The sequence below is a fragment of the Dermacentor albipictus genome, chromosome 2 (genome assembly GCF_038994185.2).
Source record: "Dermacentor albipictus isolate Rhodes 1998 colony chromosome 2, USDA_Dalb.pri_finalv2, whole genome shotgun sequence".
NCBI lineage: Eukaryota > Metazoa > Arthropoda > Arachnida > Ixodida > Ixodidae > Dermacentor > Dermacentor albipictus.
The window spans coordinates 208,567,616-208,581,039 of record NC_091822.1 but is presented as its reverse complement, the minus strand read 5'-3'; the positions used below and the strand labels follow the sequence as shown (position 1 = coordinate 208,581,039).

General features: G+C 48.2%; 1 protein-coding gene across 7 annotated transcripts in view; it reads right to left on the bottom strand.

Moving 5' to 3' along the window:
- Positions 1-13,424, bottom strand: part of LOC139056419 (monocarboxylate transporter 9-like) — a 266,111-nt gene that overhangs the window by 105,300 nt on the left and 147,387 nt on the right. The window lies entirely within an intron of this gene.

Genomic DNA, 13,424 nt, shown 5'->3' with positions numbered 1-13,424 from the left:
CCGGCTTTGTGACTTTGTAATCTCGTCATTTTCAACAGTATAATGGGCAATAAATAATTAAATAAACATAAATAAAATTGCCCGACGGGAGGATTCGAAGACAGAGACTCTAGCACAGAAGCCTGATATTGAAACCATTAAGCTACGAACGCATGTATCGACAAGCGAATGAAACGCCCTTATAAATTTATCGCGGGCATGCCATGCCTTGAGACGCTTGGCGCGTTTCGATTTGGCCACCTGGACAAGCTCAATTGTTGCAATTAATAGCAATTGTACGCGCTCCCGGCGTCTTCTGCACTTCGAGGAATATAGATTGCGCTGAAATATACGAAAATAAGATTTATATAGCGTAATATACAAAGCTACAAGAACGTCTGAATCCACAAGCACGAAGATCAGGCAAATCCATGTACTTCCCATCATTCCCATGGTAGGACAACGACTGCAGCACCAGAGTTCCCTCTAGTAATTTTTGTAGGAAACTCTATGCTGTGCGCCACCGAGGTGATTGAGGGTGCGTCCACTTTCTAGCTGAGCGCAGCTCGCGTGCTTGCTGACCAAGTAAACCCGCGCCTCCAGTGGGACAGCTTGGCGTGAATGCGCCACGAGCATCCGTAGACAATTGCAGTATTCCACGAGGGTAACTCGATGGTCGGGCTCCACCTATGTTTGCGCAGTGCACCGCCATTTATCAGTGGAATTAGCAGTGAACTGCCGGATTTCACTGCAATGATGACTTGATTGAATGCTGTGTTGTATACTGCACCAAGTGCGCCCGCGAGCTGTTGCAAATAGTTGTTTTGGGGCATCGAACGGCCTACTTAGTATAGCGTGACGTTTTCTGCCTTCGAAACGAATCTCGGAGTCGTACTGAGCCTCTATTCTGGATATTCTGCCATTTTATCAAGGCGTGACGTAGGCACTAAAAACAAAAAAGGGCTCTGATGCCCCCGATTTGCTTTGGTAACATGACACAAACTTGACCTTAGCCTAGCTGAAATTGGAGCAACAAACCTAGCGTTCTTGATGAAGCAAAACACTTTTCCTCCTCAGTAAAAAAATTGGAGGACGCTTAAGCTTCGCCTTCAAGACTGGAACGCGACAGCGTTCCCGTCGACCCGCCAAGGGGTGTAAGACCATGGGCTACGGCGCAGCGACTACGCGCTCCGCATAGGACGCGGTGAGCGTCGAGCAACGCAGCGTTCGGCGCGACAACGAAATGTGCGCCTGAGCAAGCGACGCACGCCTGAGCCTTAGAAACAGCTCGTTTCTAAGGCAACACCGCGTTCACTAGAGGCGCATTTGTACCGCTTTGAAGCATCGAACTCGTGGCTCAGTGAAGGTTACAGAGCGTAATAAAAATTTTAGTTGGAACCCACCAAACGTGTGGGATTAAAGGGCGCACAATAACTACCAATGTACACGTCGCCAGGAGCATTCTAGAATGCGTCGATGCTTTCGAGGGTAAAGTTGCAATGTTGCAGCTAGACCTGGAGAAGGCATTTGACCGTGTGGCTCATGATATTCTCTTCGAGATTTTAGAATACACGAACATAGGATCAGTGATTATTGATGGCTTAAAAATGGTGTACACAGATTGCAGCACACGGCTAATTATTAACAAGAGTCTCACGAGAAGCGTCAATGTCTGCTCATCTCTGAAACAGGGGTGCCCAATTTCGTCATTGCTTTTCGCAATATACCTGGAGCCTTTTTGCTTAGCCATTAAAGAGAACGAGCAAATAAGAGGTTTCAAATTACAGCAAAGTGAGGTGAAAGTGCTTTTCTATGCAGACGATCTAGCAGTGTTTTGCGATAACTATGACAGTGTCAGCGAAGTGGTAACTCTGGCGAAAACTTATTGTGAAAAAACAGGTAGTGCCATAAATTGGGATAAGTGCATCGGGTTTTGGCATGGCGCGTGGCAAATCAAACCACGCAGTTTCGCAAACATACAGTGGGTGACCACGCCTGTGCAATATCTTGGCGTGCCGCTTGAACATTACAAAGACAGTAAGCAGTTCTGGGAACAGGAAACACAGACGGCGAAGGAACAAGCGCTGGCATGGCAAGGGCGCAATCTCTCAATGTTCGCGCGCTCCACTGTGTGCAACATTTTTCTGGTTGCAAAAATATGGTATATACTACAAGCGCTATTCATGTCGCGAGTGAATGTACAAAAACTGCATCGAGTGTTTGCTGTGTTCATTTGGAACTCAACCTGGGAACGCTGCAGCCGCTCTAATCTGTTCAGATCAGTTCGCAGCGGCGGTCATGGACTATCACACCTATTTGTACGCCAGATTGTATCGCGGTTTATGTTCTTGCGGAACCACAGTGATCCATTTTTGCGCACCATGACACAAGTGCGATTAGGTAATCTGTTACCTGACTTCCTTGTTTCGTGTTCGACTGTTCACTCCCCTCCAGTGAAAGGTTTCCTTCAGGAAGTAGTGCTATCTTTCCGTATGCTTAGTGTTCGATTCTCGCTAGAATATTTAAGTTCCGTCAAAAGAAAGAAATTGTACCATGATATGATAGACTCATTAATGCCAGTTCCAATGTATAGGTTAGCATACTATGGAGGTTCAGGCGATGATGTCCTCAAAAGGGTCAAAAGAATGCCTGTGAAACCATCGGTAAAATCATTCTTCTTCAAACTCCACACAAATACCTTGCCTGTAAAGACTTGGCTGGCCGACAAGGGAATATATGTGCCGTGGACCACCGATTGTATAAAGTGTAAAAAACCAGAGACTGTCGATCACGTCTTCATTGATTGTTGGGATCCCTTTTTTCATTGGGACATCTTACAACGAACATTAAAGAAAGCATTACCAATAACCCCACGTGGTATCAGATACTTAGACACAGGCAATAACGATATTCCATACGACCTTATTATGCTGCTGAGCCTCCATAGTATATGGTCCACAAGAATGTCGGTATGTCATGCTGATGTGAATGCCCATTCTGTGCGAGAAAACTTTATTGAAAGTGTCGTCTACATGCGTGAAGTGTACAAAGCCCAGGAAGAACCGCCTGATTGGTTGACGCTGTTCGATGAGTTGGCGAAATTCAAGCGATATTAATTTCAGAGAGTCAGCATAAGCTAAGCTGATTCTCTTTTAACAATGTATTCGCATGGCATTTCTGTGACGAGGAAATAAAGAAAAAAAACTCGTGGCTCAGTGGTAACGTCTCCGTCTCACACTCCGGAGACCCTGGTTCGATTCCCACCCAGCCCATCTTGCAAGTTGTTTTTTATTCATGAAGTGCCTGCTGGGATTTATCGCTCAAGGCCAACGCCGCGGACGCCGACGCCGACACCGGCTTTTCTGCGACACGAGCTCCTTAACGCTGTCGCGTTAATAAAGCAGGTAGCTTAAAGCGGGCGTTTATTTGGCCAAAAAGCATCTCTCGATTCCGTCCGTCTGCTGCGTGCAAGCCGTAGTTGCCAGCGTCCCCAAGAAACGGAATGAGTCATCGTGTATTGGCGCCAGAGTGCTTGTCACCCACCTTGTGACGGCACGCGCGTGTGTTGATGTAGGAACGTTCCAGGCCCCGTTATTCCTGTCACATGACACGCAAGTGACTCAGCCTGACTCGGCTGGCGCGCACGAATATCGCCGATAGCGTTGCGCACGCCAGTGGTAGTCGTTTGCGCGACGCAAGCGCCCGCGCTGCCACCTCTTGTTCAATTCGCTGCTTGCCCGCACCGTGTGAGGAAAATTCTAGAGCGTCGCCTGGCACACATTTCGGTTTATATATTAAAAAGCCGCCGTTGTCATAACATCTGATTATGTGATAAGTCAGCAATATTCATTACGATACGAAAGCAGCCGTAAAAAGTCCAAAAAGTCTCAGGAGGTTGGTAATGTTCAACGAACATTATTCTCAAGTAAATGTGTTCTTAAAAAACACAAATACAAACGCCACCTGAAAGCAATGCAAACATTATGACCACGCGTTATGGACAACAGATTTTCATGGCCCCAAACGACGGGTACAATGTGGCTATACGTATGCCTCTAGGCTGCCGTTGCATATGGCCACTGATCGGCATATTTCGCGCGCATGGAGCAGGGAGGAGCAGTTCCACCCAGTGAAGGTGGTCGACCAGCGAAGCTGCTATCTGGCACAAATTATGTTTGTATATAGTTTTGTTGGTATGTAACTATACATATAATTATATGCATCATTTATGCGAAATACACAGAAAAAAATGGCTGTGGCTTAGGTAAGGTTAAGCCCAGGATGCGAAGCATACTAGCCTTTATTTTAGTTGTTGAACCACTGTTTAGCTTGGTGAACTGCTGTTGCTTGGCTATATTTGGTTCGGCTAGACGAAGAAACAACTCATGCGTTACTCTGCTTCGCCTTGGACGCCCCGCATTGGACGCGGTGAGCGTCGAGCAACGCAGCGTTCGGCTGGCAAGGAAATGTGTGCCTGAGCAAGCGACGCACGCCTGAGCCTTAGAAACAGCTCGTTTCTAAGGCAACACCGCATTCACTAGAGGCGCTTTTGTACCGCTTTGAAGCATCGTACTCGTGGCTCAGTGGTAGCGTCTCCGTCTCACACTCCGGAGACCCTGGTTCGATTCCCATCCAGCCCATCTTGCAAGAGTTGAGCCAAAGCCACTTCTCCTCTGTCGTGACGTCACGATGTCACGTGGTTTCAAGGCGACACCGCCGCGCCTGAGGAGCTGGGTTGAGCTCTCGTAATATGCTTCGCATAATATCAGGCGCGCACTACGTCACACACTACGTCATACATACACAGCGCTACCGCCTAAGGACTTTTACGACGCCGCTCCAAAGACGCAGGTGTTGGCGCAGCTGCGAGGGACGCAGGTGGCCGAGCCTCGACGCGATATGCGTTGACCGGGGCGCAGTGCAAAGGAGTGCTCGAAACAAAACACGTTCGTTCGTAATTTGCAATTGAGCATACTTCCTAGTTAATCAGCTTAATGAAACTTGAAAGGACTAGAGAGAGAAGGAGATTCTTGTTGATGGGAAGGAAAGGTTGGGGTAAAGTGCAGCGCAGTAACTGTCTCTCAGCAGAGGACACCTCAGCCGTGCTGCACAGGGGATAGGGAATGAAAGTAGAGGGAGAGAAAGTGCACCAGGACCAGCAGCACGCCGCGGAAATGCGATGGAGCTAAAGGCGGTCGGCGAGGCCGACAGCCTCGGCGAATGTCAGGAGCGCAAAGGACTAGAGTTTTATTCGAGCGGACAAACATGGGGCTGCCCGTTTCCCTCCCCTAGAAGGTCATCTATTGACAGCAGAGGGGAACCACATAAAGTTTACAGCTGTCATGTGAACTACGTAATTAAGAAAAGTAGATGAAACTGAGCATGTGAAAGATGTCTTAGCGGCTGATTGTCATATAATTTGTTTCTAGATAGTTTCGATAAAACAAGAATTACAGACGTTTTCTGTAACGGTACACCCCGCGTAGACGGCCATGTATTCACAGCAGACGTGAGTTCTCTAACGTTCACAACTTCACTGTGGACTAACCAATTAGGACAAGCGAATGAAACTCGGCGTAATGATAGACTTAGCGACCATTTTCAGTATGATTTGTTTTGGGATAGTTCCGATAAAACAACAGTTACAGCCATTTTCTGCAACCAGGCTCCATCTGCAGACGGTCATGTATTGACAGCAGACGGGAATTCTCTAACGTTTACAGCTTCACTGTGAAGGAACTAATTACGACAGGCAAATGAAACTCGGAGTCATGATAGACTGGTCTTAGCGACCAATTCCAGTATGATTTGGTTTTGGATAGTTCCGATACTTCACTGTGAACCAACTAATTAAGTAAATGAAACTCGGCGTAATGTTAAAGTTGACATAGCGGCCAATTTCAGCATGAATGTTTTCAAAGTACCTACATAACATTGAGGGCTACGTAGCATTCGCGAGAACGTTGCATTTGACGCAAGGTGAGTTCTGTTCGCCGCCACGATTTTTCCGCAGAGTAGCCATAGACAGCTAAGCTGTAGTAATGCTTGGGGTGAGGGATACAATAATGTTGGGGATCAGGTAAAGCGTCACCAACTTGTCCCAGTAAGATTCAGTGCACGCAAAACCGTCACCACGGTCGAGTAGCATTTCGCTAACTGTGTCATATAGCCGGGTGCGGTGGGCGTGCCCAAAAACTACCGAAATAAGTTACAATAATGTAGGGGCGCTCATAGAAAGCGTCGCAAACATTTCCCAGTACGAGTCGTTATCTCAAATTAACTACTCCAGAACGGCCGAGCTGTTTTTCGCCAACTGCGCGACTAGTCTCGGTTCTGCGCCGTAACTATAAGTTTGCTTGAAATGCGTCGCAGAGTGACAAAGGAAATTTCCCACCTCGCCGTAGTCCAATAGTGCAATGGTGCAGTGTGGAAATGCAGAATGAGCTTAAGAAAACGCTGGGAGCCCAACGAACGGGCTACATAGAAAAAGGGACGGGTCGCCATGGCGAACTTCACATGCGCCTCACTCGCTTCGGTGGCACGCCTGGCGGATGACATCACATGGCGCATCGTATACATTGCGCCTGGCGTGCCGCTAGCTTGTTGCGAGGTGACTCAAGAAAAATAGGTCGCGAAGCATTAGTTCATTTGTACGCAAAATTGTTTAGTTCTAGCGGGGAACAATAAAAAGAAATAAAGCGTTGTCTGTAAGTTCATTTCACATTCATTTTTTCCGATGCTCACGTCCACTAACGTATATGTGATTAACACTAGGCGTGACGTGTTTCCTGTTGCGAGTTTTCGCCGAGTGTCCCCTCTTGTTGATTTCATTTCTCTATGTCCACGCTAACAAAACAAATATCCCAGCTTGTCGCCAAGTAACACCAAATGCGACGCGTTACTTCAGCCGGGGCGCGGCGGATAAGGAACTGGCTCGATTACGAAGTTTTTCTTTACTTCGTTCTGGCTAATTCTGAGGGAGCTTGTTTGAGGGCGCTGTTTTATGATGCGAGTGAGAGCGCAGTCACGTGTATGCTTATTATTTCGCGCAGTTCATTCTTCAGTTGGAAAAAAGTTAGTGCGCATTTAGTAGGTCGCTGAATATACCGCAATTAGATGTCATTTGGCTGTGCCTACAAGTGCTTCATTGAAATTTGGATAATTACGATAATACCTCTCGAGTTGGATAATTAATTGCGATTACCTAAATAAATCTCAGTAATGAAAAAATCACTGGCAGCGACTCCACTGTGCCGGAAACAATATGCACTAGGTTTTCTTCGAGTAACGGAATTGCTCTTTATTTTTAATCTGAGTGCATTATAGTTCATTGGGACACCCTGTATATATTTACGACCTATGCGTGCAAGTGACGACGTTTCCATCCCTAAAAAATGCTGTCAATTATTACAAGAACTTTTTTTTCATGAGTCGTTAGCAGTGCTTACTGGAAAGAGAAGCAATACACATAACATTCATGTGCATCTTACACGCCGTTAATAAAAGACTCTGACGAAGGGGTCACTGAAGTCTGCAGGTTGTTTTCAGGGTGAAAAATGCACACAAAGCAATTTGTAGGGAGGTGGAGATTCCAACAACATATTCATTCTCTAGGCATTGGCTACACATAACTTTAGATATGATTCGAACAGCGGAGCTGTTTAATCTTGAGTTCTAGCCGTGCCCGGCGACCACTCAAATCTCGGTGCAGCTATGCATTTGACTTGGTCAGTGACTGCAAACCTTTCTCTCTTCAATGCCTGACACGACGAATTTTCGTCGAAACCTTGATTATATGCAAAAGAAGTGGAGAGGAGGAAAGGCTAGGCGAGTCATAGAGAGACAACAGCTAAACGAGGTTCTTAAAGGAAGCTAGTAGCTCGCGTGGAGGATTGGCTGCGCCTAGCAATGGCCTATGCTCTGGCGTGCGCTCCTAGTTGGGAGACGCGGCGTGCACCGACGGGATTAGTGTTCCATCCACCGATAAGATGGGCAGACCTTGCTCTCTCCCGAAGAAGAGAAGCGACCGGGGGGGAGGCGACCGATCAGAGGCAGCGCAGGGGTTCGTGCGGTGCGCCGTCTCGAATGGTGGCATTCGGCTGTGGCACCGGCCGCCGCTGCTCACGAAACATGGCGGCGGCTGCTGCTGCTGCCTCGGCGACCCAGCTGCTTGCAGATGTAGCAACCTACCGCTGCGCCAAGTTAAACGATCGCGTCCATCACTCCACATGTAGTTCGCAGTGAATTTGTCGCCCCGATCATTCAGAGGTCTCTGACAGCTTCTCAGGCTTACTGGCAACTGTAGCTTGTGTAACCGTAATATATTCACGAAAACGCTGGCGGCGAGCACTAGAGCACGATAGCGAGCTTTATTCTTTCTCCCTCCCAACCACTCTCCAACGGGCACCGCCGCTGTCATGGATGCGCGGAGGCGAGCGCCATCTCGATGGTGTTACAAGCAACCGAGTTGGGCATGCCGATCCTACTAAAACGGACTTCAAACGGCCGCTGGAAAAATTTTGAGGACGCTTATGCTTCGCATTTAACAGCGTAACGCGACAACATTCAAAGATCTCTGGCCGCTTCTAACGCTTCTCAAGAACTCCAGCTTATATAACGGCAATGTTTTCATGCAAACGCTGGCGCCGAACACTATGCACGATGGGGCGCTTTCTGGTTCTCTATTCCTCCCTCCCCTATGGCGGGCACCGCCACTGCAATGGATGCTCGGAGGCTCGCACCATCTGGATGGCGATGGAAGAAAGCGAGTGGGACGCGGTGCTCCTACTAAGAGAGACCTCAAACGGTTGCTGGGAAAAAAATTGAGGATGTTTATGGTTCGCTTTGAAGAGTGTAACACGATAGCACTGAAAGATCCCTCATTGCTTCCCAGGCTTGCTGGCAACTGCAGCTTATGTAACCGTAAGGTTTACCAGGGAACGCTCGCGCTTCCTGGTAGAAACGGAATATCTTGCGTGGGCCGTTCACTCATATAATGTAGAGTCGCACGAAAAAAAAAAAACGTCATTTCCAGGTTTATGTTATTGTGGTGCTTTTTTAATATTCCAGTCTTAGAAAAAGAGACAGCAAGGAGGCAGGGAAGTGGCGGAGACGAGCGCCCGGATTTCTACCCTACGCTGGAGGTGATGGAAAGGGGGAAATAGAGAGAGGAAAAAATGGAGAGAGTCACCACTTAGTGCTTGGGGGATGATGCACAGGGACGCTAGAAGCGGTCTAGTGCACGAATAACGTTTTTGTGTCAGAAATGGGCGGAGCCGCGGTCGGAGTATCTTTGACTCAGAGAACAGTGTCGAGACTAGTCAGTTTAAAGTGGTCCTGAGGGAAGCGTTGTACGTCGTAGCGAGGACAGGTACACAATAGCTGCTCGCTGGTTTCTTCGCACCTACGGGAGTCGCGCACTGAGCTCTCGGCCATTCCTGTAGGCGTTCGTGCACGCCAGTCCCAACCACAAGCTGCACAGCAAGGTGGTCTGAGAAGCATAAGAGGCATGCGCTGTCGGCATTCTTGCTTCATGAAACTTGTTTGTGGGCTGTCATTATCAAAATTCTGAGCAATAACTTTATGAAGAATGAAGGACTAGCTATGAGTAACTTTGACGATAGCATGGTGCGCCGCATGCCATATAGCAAGACGTGGCATATACGTATACGTAAATATAGACTATAATTTTCCCTCATGGGACGCCGGCGCCTGACGCCGGCACCAGATTTCCTGCAACACGGAGTGTTTAACGCTATCGCATTAAAAGGGGTTTGTGTTTGAGTTTTCGCGTAACAGAATTGTTTTCGCGTATACTCAAATTGCAATTCGGCGCTATCGTGCCTGTAGCTTGTATGTAAGTCCTATTTTTTACGAATTTTCTGACGCATTTTACTTTGAGAAATTCATTTATTTATTTATTTATTTGAAATACTTTCAAGGCCCGTAAGAGCTACAGAAAGGAGTGGTACATATACACAGAAAAAGAATGCAGATCAATGAATAAAACATTTGCGGAGAAGCATCAATGAGCGACATGTCCAAACGTGCAACCAAGTGCCAGACAGCCCGGCACCGCACCTCCTTTTGCCTGGAGGTCACCGCGCGCGCCAACTTTGAACCGGGTTGCCAGCGCGGTCGCTGGTTGAACCTCTCGGACGACCGCCGAGTGCTGGATTTGTATTGGGCCGTTTGAGTGACAATGGTTTCTCGGGGCATTATAAGGCCCGACGCCGCCGCCTGGAAAACCGGATCCGCCGACCCACCGGGAGCTGAGTGCCGCTCTCGACTGGAGTGAGATGTGTCACGCGTTGCAGTCTCGCCGGACGTCGCCGTGCGGGAACATTCGCGTTTGCTGTGAGCTCTCGGCCCCAGTGGCGATCCGATCCTGTCCTGTATAATGACCTGTATATAGTGTATAAAATCCCTTTCGTTATTCTCACCGACGCCTGACTCGGAGTCTTCGCTACCAACGCTCTGTCACGAAACGGGTGACGAGCGCTACGGGACCACCTTAAATTCGTAATAGTGGGGAACAGCGGTGCGAAGTCGTAACAGTGGTGAACAGTGGCGTAGCAACAGGGGGGCCGGGGGGCCGTGGGCCCCGGGTTCAAGGAGCCAGTGCGCGGGGGGGGGGGGGAGGGGGGGTGTCATATACGCCTGAAGACATCCCTCTTTCCGCCGGCTTCACTGGGCGCAAATGACAAAGAATGCTCCGGTATCCAGTACCCCGAGCTCATGCACCTGATCCGTTGCGCCGCAGAATTGTCGGCTACAGCTCTATCAACACCCCTCGAAAGCATTGCACGAATGTCGCAAGTAGTCGCATTTGCGGAACGTTTCATGTGGGGTGCGCTCGCGCTGTGCGTTCATGCTGGGAGCAGGAGTCGCTAAACATACAGTGAGGCGTTGTAAGGCGTTGGGGCTCTTGGGTCCCTCTTCCGTTCAGAACGCGCAGCGAAGTCGAACAAGGACAGCAGCAAGAGGGCGTTCAACCAGCGCGCCGGGTGCTCGCGTTTACGGCGAAGCGTTCGTTGAGAGCGACGTTGCATAAGTGGGGCCGTCAAAAGTCGCGAATGGGATTCTCTGGATCGTCTTCAGACTCGGTTCGGCCGAAGAGTTTGGCGGCGTATGACTCGACAGGCTGTAGTCGCGGGCTCGCCGCGATGTCCGGCTCGCTTTTACTTCCCCTCTCCCGCTCGCTCCGAGAAGCCGATGCGAAAGCTGCCGTTATGTTTCACGCTTTCCTTCTTAACCTCGAAAGTTTCAGAAAACTGTTGTTGTTGCGTGACTTCATGTTAGAAGTACAGTGTCTGTATCAGCTTCACAGAATTTTATGAAAAAAAAATGCGAATTTCGTAAGGCTATTTTCGGATGGAGATTTTATGAAGTTATGTCGTTCTGTGATTACTAGGAACTCGGTGGCGCGAAAAATATGGCAGATAAGTAATAACCATACCCTTAATAATCCCGTAATTAGTACTTATCGTGGAAGCACTTCAATTCGATAATTGAGGACTCAAAGTCATATTATTAACTCAACAAAAACTTCTTAAACAAAATTGTTTTGGGTGCGACAACCTACAGTATTTTGGCACTGTGGACGGCGCACAGTATATGGCAGCAGCGGAAGAAATATGAAATAGTGGACCAGTGACGTTGATTCCTTAATCCTCTCCATGACGAGTGCAGACCAACAGTAGTGCAAGCTTTCGCTGGCACGGGCGTCATCGCGGCCTTTTCTTTCTTTTTTTATGGTGACGCCAAGAATCGACGCAAAGCGTGCTCTATTCTGTTCCAAATCTTGCGTTGGTACCGCAGCTCGGATAATCACGTTTGTTCGTATAGCAGCAAATGAAAACAAGGCTTTATTGATCAGAATGAAGAGAACTCGGAATTGTCATAGCATTGGCGCCCGCGCAGCGTGGAGGCAGGTAGCGTTTTCTAATAGGGTGGGGAGATCAGTGTCACTGACAAAGAATGTAATTTTCGTTTGCGTTCAGGGCTGCACACAGACAAAGTACTGCGTACCATAGTGCCTACGACGATTTTTGTGAAGTTGTTGTTGAGCAAGATATGAATGTCGGACTTCAATTTTGCAAATGCAATATTGCCGCTAAAATTGGTAATTAAAGCTTTACTATTATAAAGATATTTTTGTTACTTGTGACGTGAGCCATATTTTCCACGATGCCGCATTTGTATGGCTGCCAAGCCTTACAGTCTGACAGTAGATGTGCACGGGGGCTTATCACACGTTATCAGTGCAGCACCCTGTGTTACTTGGCGCAGGAAAAACAGCGTGTATATTTGCTGCATTCGCAATCTCTAGGAAACAAAGCGAAGGAGAGGGGGACCCGGGGAACGTGCGCGGTATCCAAGGCGGCTGTACTGGTGCTGAAACCCGGAAATTGTCGATATCCTCGCCTTCCTCGACTACATCAGGGGGGGTGACGGAAGACCTATGGGCCCTGGGTGCCAGACGACCTAGCTACGCCACTGGTGGTGAATGCTAAAATGTGTGTATTTGAGCCTCAGAACCTTTCATCTGTTATTTATATTACACTAGGGAAGCGCACGAATCGTCTCAGCTTCGTTATCAGTGGGATAATATTGTCACAGGTATAAAACTATTTACACAGTGTATTTACAGGGTGTACATAGACAGCAGCCGAGGATCCGGAGAGGCTGTTGCCACTTCGTCGTCTTCAACGTCGACCTTGTTCTCTTTTGCCACCGTAAGACGACCCCCGGCAAAAAAAAGCACCGTCCCGGTGCTTCAGACGGGGCCATCGGTGAAGGCACAGCAAGGCTTAAGCCGAGATACATGTACGACGGCAGGTGATGTAGAACCGGGTGGCATGACAGAGGTCTCGGGGATTATATCGTAAGTGGCATTGGTCACTTGACGTAGAACATAGTAAGGGCTTTTGTGGCACGGAAGGAGTTTTTCGGAGAGCCCCACTCGGCGGCAAGGGGAACAAAGTAGCACGAGAGAGCCTGGTGAAAAATAGGTGTCATGATGGCGGCAATTGTAAGCGTGACGTTGAGATTCCTGCCATGCCAACAGACGAGTACGGGAAAGCGATGGCGTCGCGGGCATAATCGGTCCTCGAATCCTGTGTCAAGGGGAGTGAAGTGTCCAATGGTAATACAGGGTCACGACCGAAGAGTAAGTAAAACGGGGAATGCCCAACAGTATCGTGGCGTACGATATATATATATATATATATATATATATATATATATATATAGGCGATATAACTATTACTATACGATATAACTAACTATAACTATAACTATAACGATATTATAACTACGATATAATTATAGGCGAACGTGACATAAGGGAGGACCACATCCCAGTCCTTGTGGTCGGGTGAAGCGTACTTTGATAACATGTCAGTAATGGTCCGATTAAGTCGCTCAGTAAGGCCGTTGGTCTG